The sequence below is a fragment of the Hordeum vulgare genome, chromosome 5H (assembly GCF_904849725.1).
Source record: "Hordeum vulgare subsp. vulgare chromosome 5H, MorexV3_pseudomolecules_assembly, whole genome shotgun sequence".
NCBI classification, from domain to species: Eukaryota; Viridiplantae; Streptophyta; class Magnoliopsida; order Poales; family Poaceae; genus Hordeum; species Hordeum vulgare.
The window spans coordinates 505877123-505888000 of record NC_058522.1 but is presented as its reverse complement, the minus strand read 5'-3'; positions in this window follow the sequence as shown (position 1 = coordinate 505888000).

Genomic DNA, 10878 nt, shown 5'->3' with positions numbered 1-10878 from the left:
ACATTCAGTGTCCCTCACGACATCATCACCGATAACGGAACCAACTTCAACTTGGAAGAGTTCCGTGAGTTCTGTCACTCCCAAGGTACTCAGGTTAATTATGCCTGCGTGGCGCACCCGTAGTCGAATGGACAGGCGGAATGGATGAATGGTATGATACTTCAAGGACTGAAGACTCGGCTGATGAGAGACCTCAAATATGTCGCGGGCGCATGGGTAGAAGAATTACCATCCGTCCTGTGGGGTATGCGAATGACTCCGAATCCTTCAACTAGGCGTACTCCGTTCTTCATGGTGTATGGGTCGGAAGCAGTTCTGCTGAGTGAGTGATGTCACAACTCTACCCGAGTGGAGCAGTACAATGAAACTGAAGCTGAAGCAGCACGCCAAGACAATTTGGATCTTCTAGAGGAAGAGAGAGAGTTGGCCCTCATTCAGTCCATGGTGTACCAGTAGGACCTATGATGCTAGGACGCCAAGCAAGTCAGGTGCCGCGCATTTCAAGAGGGAGATTTGGTCCTCCGATTGGACTAACAGAAACCCCACAAGCTGGCACCTCCATGGCAAGGGTCGTTTGCCATCTCCAAAGTCATGCACAATGGAGCTTATCGACAGTACACCATCGACAACGACGTGGAGGAGCCCAGAACATGGAAGGCGGACCTGCTCGACAAGTTCTACACATAGAACTTTTCTTTTTCATTCATGTAATGAATCCGAATGATTATAAGCATAAAGTTCTTACTTTCTTCAACTATCCGCAAATAATTCACTCCGGTGAAATGCGCCCCCAGTGGGTAGAAAATCCTTAACTGCAAACCTATTTTCTCTTAAGGTAAAACTTGCCTCGAGTGTGGACAACCTCCTCACTAGGGGTCTTAGCTGCGAACCAACATTCTCCTAAGTTAAAATGGTTCCGATTGAAGACAATATCCTCATTCGGACACCAAGATGGACATACCATCAACATGTTTGCAAGAATGAACATTTCTTGGTAGCAAACCTGTTTCACCTAAGGTGAACCCTTCCCCGAGTGATCTTGGAAGCCTTCACACTCGGGGGCTTAGTTGCAAAACAGTTTTGCCTAAGTTAAAGCCATTTCGAATGAAGGCTAGATTTTCATTCGGACGCCAAGATAAATTGAACAAACATTTCTTGGTAGGGAAGTTGGTTCGCCTAAGGTAAACCCTTCCTCGAGTGTGGACAACCTCCACACTCGGGGGCTTAGCTGCAAACCAGTCTTTGCCTAAGTTAAAGCGGTTTCGAATGAAGGCAAGATATTCATTCGAGCGCCAAGATGAATAGGACAATCATCCCTAGCAGCGATTTCGCTTTCGCCTAGGGAGAAACAATCCCGAGTGAGGACAACCTCCACACTCGGGGGCTTAGCTGCGAACAAGCATTCGTCTAAGTCAAAAACGACCCCGATTGAGGACAACCTCCATACTCGGGGGCTTAGCTGCGAACTAGCATTTGCCTAAGTCAAAAACGATCACGAGTGAGGATAACCTCCACACTAGGGGGCTTAGCCGCGAACCAGCATTCGCCTAAGTCAAAACCGATCCCAAGTGAAGACAACCTCCACACTCGGGGGCTTAGCCGCGAACCAGCATTCGCCTAAGTCAAAACCCCAATCCCGAGTGAGAACAACTTTCACACTCGGGGGCTTAGTTGTGGACCAGCATTTCCTAAGTAAAAAATGATCCCGAGTGAGGACAACCTCCACACTCGTGGGCTTAGCCGCGAACCAGCATTCGCCTAAGTCAAAACCGATCCCGAGTGAGGAGAACTTCCACACTCGGGGGCTTAGCTATGAACCAGCATTCGCCTAAGTCAAAACCGATCCCGAGTGAGGACAACTTCCACACTTGGGGGCTTAGCTGGGAACCTGCTTTTGCCTAAGTCAAAAACAATCCCGAGTGAGGACAACTTCCACACTTGGGGACTCGGATGCGAACCGGTTTTCAGCCGAGTAAAAGTGACCCCAAATAAAGACAACCGAGCAAATAAGATCCAAACTCAAACATGGATAAACGGGATCAAGTTCAACTAAAGGTACGCATAAGAGAGGGCCCAGATCCCACTCGAAGTTTGGGGTTACATAAAATCACTCGGCATCTCGAGACGACGAATTAAAACTTAAACGTTTTTCCTCCGAGAATCACTTGGAGGCCAAAGATTCCACTGATTCGATGAAGGTGTAAAGATCGACCCCCTCCGCAATCTGAGTGGCAGCCACCATGAACATATCCATGAATTCTTCAAACTTGGCGCTTTTGCGGTTGACGACCCGGAGACTCTTCATATTTTCTTCATCCACCCCTTGCAATGGATGCGGACGAGTGAAAGGGCAATGTCAGCTCCGACCCTTGCCGACGACTTCTTCCACGACTTGAGTTCATTGGGAATGGCCTTCACACGGTTCATGATGGTCTAGGCATCCTTCACGGGTGCACTATCAGGGGCTTTTTCCTGGTATATCTCCCCAACGGCTGACTGGAGCAACTTGAAACAAGCTAGTACATAATCGACATGAGCCTCCAGTCTGAGGAGAGACAAAGCAGTGTTGTTCTTCAGAAGCCCTCTCTTGGGATCAAGCTCTTTCTCTATTCGCGTCATCTCTTCTTCAACATCAGCGGCGAAGGCTCCACTCAACGGGAAAACAAAGGATGAGAAATGCCACTCAGAAATTTCAGAGTGGCAATGGGGAAGCATTCGAACGCTCAACATACCTTTGAGAATCTCACAGAGTTCCACGCTGAAGTCCTCAATGAACTTCTCCAGTTCAGCTTTCTTGGCGGCGACCTTCTCAAAGTTGGTCTACCACTCGGCACAGTTCTTCTTTAGCTCGGCAAGCTTTGTTGCAATCTTCTCCACATCGGCTTTCAAAAGCCGATTCTATTCTTCCAAAGTTCCAACCGTGTTGAGCTTGGCCTCGGCCGCTTGGGTCTTCTGCTTGGCCTCCTTCCAAACGGATGCGAGATCTTCATCCCTCTTCTCGAGGGCCTCCTTCATGGTAACTAGAGAAATGGAATTCTTCAGCCTCTCAGAAAGGCGATCTGACAAGATAGCCTCAGTCGGATCATAAAAGATAACCGACGCAAGAATCAGTCGGATGGCGAGAGCTTACCCAGAGTTGTTCGTTTTTCCTGCTCCAGTCGCTTCTTTTTGGCTTTTTATGCATCGAGGCTCAGTCGGAGTTCCTGCAACTCTTTATCCACGACATCATCACGACCCCCGAGCCCACAAGAAGTCTGCCATCAACAAATACAAGTAAGGCATAATATAACATCACAACTCTAAGACGACCGCCGACTTTTTCAGTCAACGGTAACCTCGGGGACTAGACCCAGTGGGTGCGCTGAGCACGCCCCCACTAGAGCGATAGAGGATAAGGGCTCCCCACCCGACTAGCCTCTATCGATCAAGACAAGCAAACTGAGCATATCGCCGACTGCCTCAATCGACGGTAGCCTCGGGGACTACACCCTGTTGGTGCGCTCAACGCGCCCCCACTGGAGATATAGAGGAAAGAAAAAGGCTCCGCACCTTACTAGCCTTTGTCGAACATACAAAGAAAATAAGACTACCGCCAACTACTTTAGTTGATGGTAGTCTCAGGGACTACACCCACTTGGTGCACTCAACGCGCCCCCACTGAAAGCAAACACCAAGTGGGCGTACCTTTGAGCATGCCCACTCGGGAATAGATTCAGAAACAAAGGCGTACATGAAGGATTCACCCGAATGTTCTTTGCCACGGCTTCACTCGCGTCATACGCCTCCTTCAATCACCCAACCATCACGTCCAGTTGAGCCAAGGCTTCCTTGCGTGCCTCCTCCTAACACTCTGGGGTATGGTGGATCTGGAAGATGTTGCGATCCTTGGGGAGAGGCGATGGAGTGGTCAGCGGATATAGGCCGAGTGACACCCCAGGCGAGGTGGTCTCCTTCACCACGGGACTCTTGGCCTTGATGCTCACTTGGCTGGGAGTCGAAGCCTCCTTCAGCACTTCTCCAACTACAGAGGGGACGTCGGCGTCGAGTTCAATCATGTTTCGCGGCTCTGCACATGCTCACAAGACATTCAAAAGGCCACTCGTATTGCCAAAATCGGAGTCTCGAATGAATCACGAGAAAAGCTCAAGGGTTACCTTTAGATGAAGCGACATCAACGTCTGCTCTACCTTTGTCAGAGGTCTTGGGTTCGAGTGAAGAAGTCGAAGTATCAGGACTGCAATAGAAACAACAAAAATCCAATCATCACTTGGATTTTTTATGCTGAAGCCACGGGTACGTCGACCTTGATGCGCAGTAGAATGGCCTTGCAAGGTTTGGAGCTTGTGGTCTTAGGCTGATTGGTGGCTTGCTCCGGTAGCATCTCAGGCTCGCTCCAACCCCATTTGGAGCTGCGAGTCAGCATCGCTGACGCACTCGGCTTCGCCACCGACAAAGATTTTAGGGCGCCAACACGAATTCCAGGGTCCCGGCGTTCCTTGGAACGGGCCTCAGTTGGAACCTTGTCAGACGAAGAAGATTCCACGTCATCTCCGTTCTCGTTGTTGCTCTCCTCTATCTCCTCGTCATCACCGCTATCATCATCATCGTCCTCCGAGCCCTCCAGGTGCTCGGTGTCTTGGTTCTCAGTGTCACTCTCCGCATCAATGGGTGGACGGTCAACTGTCGAAACGGAACTAACCAGCCCTGTAAAAGCCTGCCGAATGAAGAAAGCAAAATCACGAATAGGATTTGAAGCAATGAAGAAGTTCACTTCGTCCAGATACTCGATAGCTTACCTCATTCAGCAGCTCCTCCGCTGAGAAAGGGGCACCTGCCTGGAGCCCCTGAGATTGTCCCTCACCGGAGTGATGGCCCTGAGTTTATTCTCCAGCGCCTCTTCCCCAATCTCCTCAGGAGGAACACGAGTTGGATCACTCGGCTTTCATGTTTCTACATTGGATGGGATCTAGCCTAGAGAGGCTGGATCCTACGCTGGAAGAAGATTCCAGGAGGTCCATCCCATTCACACCCTTCCGCATCAAGGCTATTAATTCTATCACCAAGATATCTACATCATTCTTCTCCTCCTTGGACACGGTCAAGGAAGGAGCCGACTGATCCTATCAATAGTATAGGGGGGAGGCCCGGATGACCCTCGCCGACTGTGACGTCTCGGCAGTAAAACCAAGAATCCTGCCAGTTCTTCACCGAATCTGGAACACTCATCTCGGGGAAGCTACTCTTGCCCCTGTGCTGAATACCTAAGCCTCCACACAGATGCACTACATTTAGTCCTCCCCCCTCTACGGAGAAGATTTCTTCACGGTCATCACTCGACACGTGAACAAGCGCTTGAACAACCCCCAATGCACGTGACAAGGATACAAATGCGGCTGAGTACGATACATCGTTGGGGGGAAGGTGGTGGAGTTGAGACCCAAAGTAACCAAGAAACGATCAAAAAAAGAGGTGCGGAGGCAAGGAGCAACCTCTCTCGATGTGGGTGACTACGAGCACTCGGTTGTCATTCTGAGGCACGGGTTATTGCTCGCCGTGTTCGGGCAGTCGCCAGCTACCGTGGGCACTCACGCCTTCGCTCTCTAGCTCTGGCAACCGCCCCTCTGAAACTCGGGACGACATCTAGTTGCCCTAGATCCAGCCTCGCGGGGGCGCTCCGGCGCTCGAAGAGGATCCGCAGCGACCATTTCTTGGCCCGCTCGGCCTTCGCCGTCGCTCCCTTCACCATGCTGCGCAGCGTAGGAGTCATGGCTGGGAATCATCGGAGTTGGCATGCAGTTCTCGGCTTCGATGGTGAGAGGGCGGAGGTGGAGTTGGAAATGACCCGGATCTGAGGCATGGTTTCCTCTCCCGACCGCTCGTGCCTTAAATACCCAACGGGAAGATTCCCCACCTAGTACGTCGCCAACGCGAGGAATATCCGTAGTATCCCGAGGATGGCGCACACTGTAGCACGACAGCGACATCATGGGCGTGGAAATCGGGGCTTCACCCCACTACCTCCACTACCCGCGTCTCCGCCGGAACCTCTGCCCGCGAGCGCTCCTTCGATTCAAATAGTAGTAGAAAAAACCATTCCACCTCATATCCCGAATGGATTCCTTATCCATGGCGTGTGACGAGGTGGGCCGAATGTTCTCTTTGCTTGTCCCCCCGCAGGACCCCAATCACTCGGGGAACCAATGAAGATGACCTGATTGTCTTTACTTCGATGCGAGTGGGATCCATCCCAACTCACCGGTTAGGCATTCGGAGCTCACAGCTCACGATTGTCCGATCCATTAAATCTACCTTCTCGAAAGATAGTCGATCACTACCAACTGCGGACATACCTGTATGTTCGGGCATTCGGGATTCGTAACTCTCGAATCCGTTGAGGTTCGCCGAGAGTCCGAATGACGCAGCCTCGGGGTGCAACCTTAGCATCCCCGAAACACCAAACACATCTAAGGAAGTCATTCACTCGGTTTGCAATACCACAACCAATTCGGGGACTACTGACGGAGTTGTTCATTAGAGATAGGCCTACGAACCTGCTTCCTGATACGTCTCCATCGTAATTACTTTTCCAAACTCTTTTGTCCTTGTTTTGGACTCTAATTTGCATGATTTGAATGGAACTAACCTGGACTGACGATGTTTTCAGCAGAATTGCCTTGGTGTTATTTTTGTGCAGAAATCAAAGTTCTCCAAACTTGCTGAAAATTTACGGGGAGCAGTTTTGGAAAATAAGAAAAATATCTGTGCCAAGTTCCACCTCAGGGGGTGGGCTAGTGGGCCACAAGTCCTGGCTCCGCCACCACCCCCTGGTGGCGGTAGGCATGCTTGTGGGGCCCACACGGTTCTGCCGCCCCCAATCTCGGGTCATTAAGATCCCTTTCGTCCCAGAAAAAAAAAGAAGTTTTCATCGCGTTTACGATATGGAGGCGCCGCCACCACCTGTTCTTCATCTGGAGGGCAGATCTGGAGTCCGTCTTGGGCTCCGGAGAGGGGAAATCGTCACCATCGTCATCATCAACCTTCTTCCCTCTCCAATTCCATGAAGCTCTTCGTCTTTCGTGAGTAATCTATTCATAGGCTCGCTGGGCGGTGATGAGTAGGATGGGATCTATCATGTAATCGAGTTAGTTTTGATGGGGATTGATCCCTAGTATCCACTATGTTCTGAGATTGATGTTGCTACTACTTTGCCATGCTTAATGCTTGTCACTAGGGCCCAAGTGCCATGATTTCAGATGTGAAATTATTATGTTGTCACCAATATATGTGTGTTTTAGATCCGATCTTGCAAGTTGTAGTTACCTACTATGTGTTATGATCCGGCAACCCCGGAGTGACAATAACCGGAACCACTCCCGGTGATGACCATAGTTTGAGGAGTTCATGTGTTCACCAAGTGCTAATGCATTGGTTCGGTTCTTTATTAAAAGGAGAACCTTAATATCCCGTAGTTTCCTTTTGGACCCCGCTGCCACGGGAGGGATGGACAATAGATGTCATGCAAGTTCTTTTCCCTGAGCACGTATGACGACACACGGAATGCATGCCTACATCACATTGACGAACGGAAGCTAGCCACATATCTCTCCGTGTTATAACTGTTGCATGATGAATATCATCCAAACAAATCACCGACCCATTGCCTACGAGTTTGTCCTACTGCTGACTGTTGTTACTTGTCTTGCTCTGCTGCTGCTACTACTGTTGCTACTGTTGTTACTTGTCTTGTTGTGCTGCTGGTGCTACTACTGTTGCTACTGCTCTTAGTTTTCTTGCTCTGCTGCTACTGTTGCTACTACTGTCGCTTGCTACTGCTGCTACTTGCACAATTTTGGTTCGGTGGACGTTGACGGGAACTGACAACTTCCATCAACGAGGCAACTTGGCGCCATTGATACAATCGTTAGGGATAGTCTGCTGTCAACAGATCGTTTCTGACACCGTTGTTATCATATTACTTTGCTGTTACTACTGTGCTTGCAGATACTAATCTTTTAGGTGTGGTTGCATCTGACATATTCAGCTGCTAATACTTGAGAGTATCCTCTCACCTCCTGTCCGGTAAACCAACAAATTGGGTCGAATACTCTACCCTCGAAAACTGCTGCGGTCCCATGCGCTTGTGGGCCGTCAACAACCTTCTTCTAGTTTCGATTGCCGGAGAGTGCTAACAACATTCTTCTGGTGCCGTTACAAAGGGGAAGAACAGTTGGCATCAAGCATTTTTCGGGCACCGTTGCCGGGGAGGTATTGCTATATACTCTGAGTCACTTGGGATTTATATCTGCTGATCACTATGAAGAATCTGAAGGATCCGAAGACCAAAGTCTTGCCCTCAACTACGAGGGGAGGTAAGGAATTGTCATCTAGCTCTGCACTTGATTCACCTTCAGTTATGAGTAAGTTTGCGACATCACCTCCTGCTAGAAATCTTGATATGTCGCCTGTGCTTGATGATGCTTATGACGCTACTGCTAGAGATGCTATGCTTGATACTATGCCATATGATACTATGCTTGATACTATGCTTGATACTGCTAGAGATGATATGCTTGATACTGCTAGAGATGCTATGCCTGATACTGCTTTGCCTGATGATGCTAGAGATGCTATTTTGCCTGATGATGCTATGCTTGATACTGCTAGAGATACTATTTTGCCTGATGTTCCACCAGGAGTGTTCCTTGATGCTCATATTGCTAGAGTTACTGCCAATGCTCGTGATGCTTCTGATACTGCCGATACTATTGAGATAGAACCTGCTTTTGCTCCTGCTAGATCTAGCTCTCCTAGATATGAATTGCCTGATATACCTGAGGGTTATGTTATGGAGGGAGAGATAACTAAGGATTTTCTTGTGTGTAAGGATGCCTATGACGCTGAGAAATTACTTCTCAAGTGGAAGGAAAAATCTCGGGAAGCTAGGATGAAAAATGACCCGAAGTTTGCCACTTTGCCTATCTTTGTCACCGATAAGGATTATGAATTCTCTGTCAATCCTGAGATAATCTCTCTAGTCGAATCTGATCCTTTTCACGGTTATGAGTCTGAGACGGTCATAGCCCATCTTGCCAAACTGCACGAAATAGCCAACCTTTTCACTAATGAGGAGAAGATCCGCCACTACTATATCCTTAAGCTATTTCCTTTCTCTCTAAAGGATGATGTTAAAGCTTGGTTCATCTCTCTTGCTCCTGGATGTGTGCGTAGTCCCCAGGAGATGGTCTATTACTTCTGTGAGAAATAATTCCCTGCCCATAAGAAGCAAGCTGCCTTGCAGGAAATATACAACTTTGCTCGACTCCAAGAAGAGAGTCTTCCACAAGCTTGGGGGAGGCTCGTCCAGCTACAAAATGCTTTGCCTGATCACCCTGTTAAGAAGAATGAGATACTTGATATCCTCTATAATGGACTTACCGATGCCTCTAGAGACCACCTAGATAGTTGTGCCGGTTGTGTTTTTGGGAACGGACTGTAGAACAAGCTGAGACTCTACTGAATAACATCTTGATCAACGATAATGCTTGGACTATTCCCGAACCACCTCCTAAGCCAACTCCTAAGAAAGAGGTATTCTATTCCTCAGTCCCGAAGATATGCAAGAAGCCAAGAAATCTATGCAAGAGAAAGGCATTAGATCTGAAGATGTCAAAAATCTACCACCTATCGAAGAGATCCATGGTCTCGATAACCCGATACAAGTAGTAGAAGTGAATTCTCTGCGTAGGTTTGATGAGAGTGATATTCCTTTTGATAAACCTGCTAGCCTATGCTTTGATGAATTTGACAACTTTGTTGCCAAACAACAGAGTTTCAACGATTATGTTAGGAGACATTTGGAACAAAGTACTCGTATGCTTAGCCATTTAAGTGCTTGTGTAGATAGAAGCTTCTGAGTAAACATGCCTCTATGATTACTACTTAGATAGAACAAGTACTTAAAGCTCAGAATGACTTGCTCAATGAATTAAATGACAACTCTGTCAGAGTCATTACTAGAGGAGGCAAAATGACTCAGGAACCTTTGTATCCTGAAGGTCATCCTAAGAGAATTGATCAAGATTCTCAAGGAATCAATGCTGATACACCTAGTCATCCTAAGGAGAAGAAGAAGGATGATAGGAGCCTACACGCCAGTTCACCAAATACTGTCACACCTGAAGAACCTAATGATATCTCTGCGTCTGATGTAGAAACACAATCTAGTGATGAACATGAACCTGGTGACAATATGGACAGTGATGTTCATAATAATGCTCAACCTAGCAATGATGAGGATGTGGAGATTGAACCTACGGTTAATCCTGATAATGAACGACCTAAGAAGTACGATAAGAATGACTTCACTGCTAGGAAGCATGGTAAAGAAAGGGAGCCATGGGTTCAGAGACCTATGCCCTTCCCTCCTAAGCCATCCAAGAAAAAACATGATGAGGATTTTGAGCGCTTCGTTGAGATGATAAGACCCGTCTTTCTGCAGATGCGGTTAACTGATATGCTCAAGATGTCTCCGTATGCCAAGTACATGAAAGATATCGTGACTAATAAACGAAAGATACCCGATCTTGAGATCTCCACCATGCTTGCCAATTATACTTTTAAAGGTGGAACTCCTAAGAAACTTGGTGATCCCGGAGTGCCCACTATACCTTGCTCTATTATAGGAAACTACATAAGAACTGCCTTATGTGACCTTGGAGCCGGTGTTAGTGTTATGCCCCTCTCTCTTTATCGTAGACTTGAATTGGATAAGTTGACACCCACTGAAATTTCTCTGCAAATGGCCGACAAATCAACTGCTTTCCCTATCGGCATTTGCGAGGATGTGCCTATTGTGGTTGCTAACACCACTATCTTAAC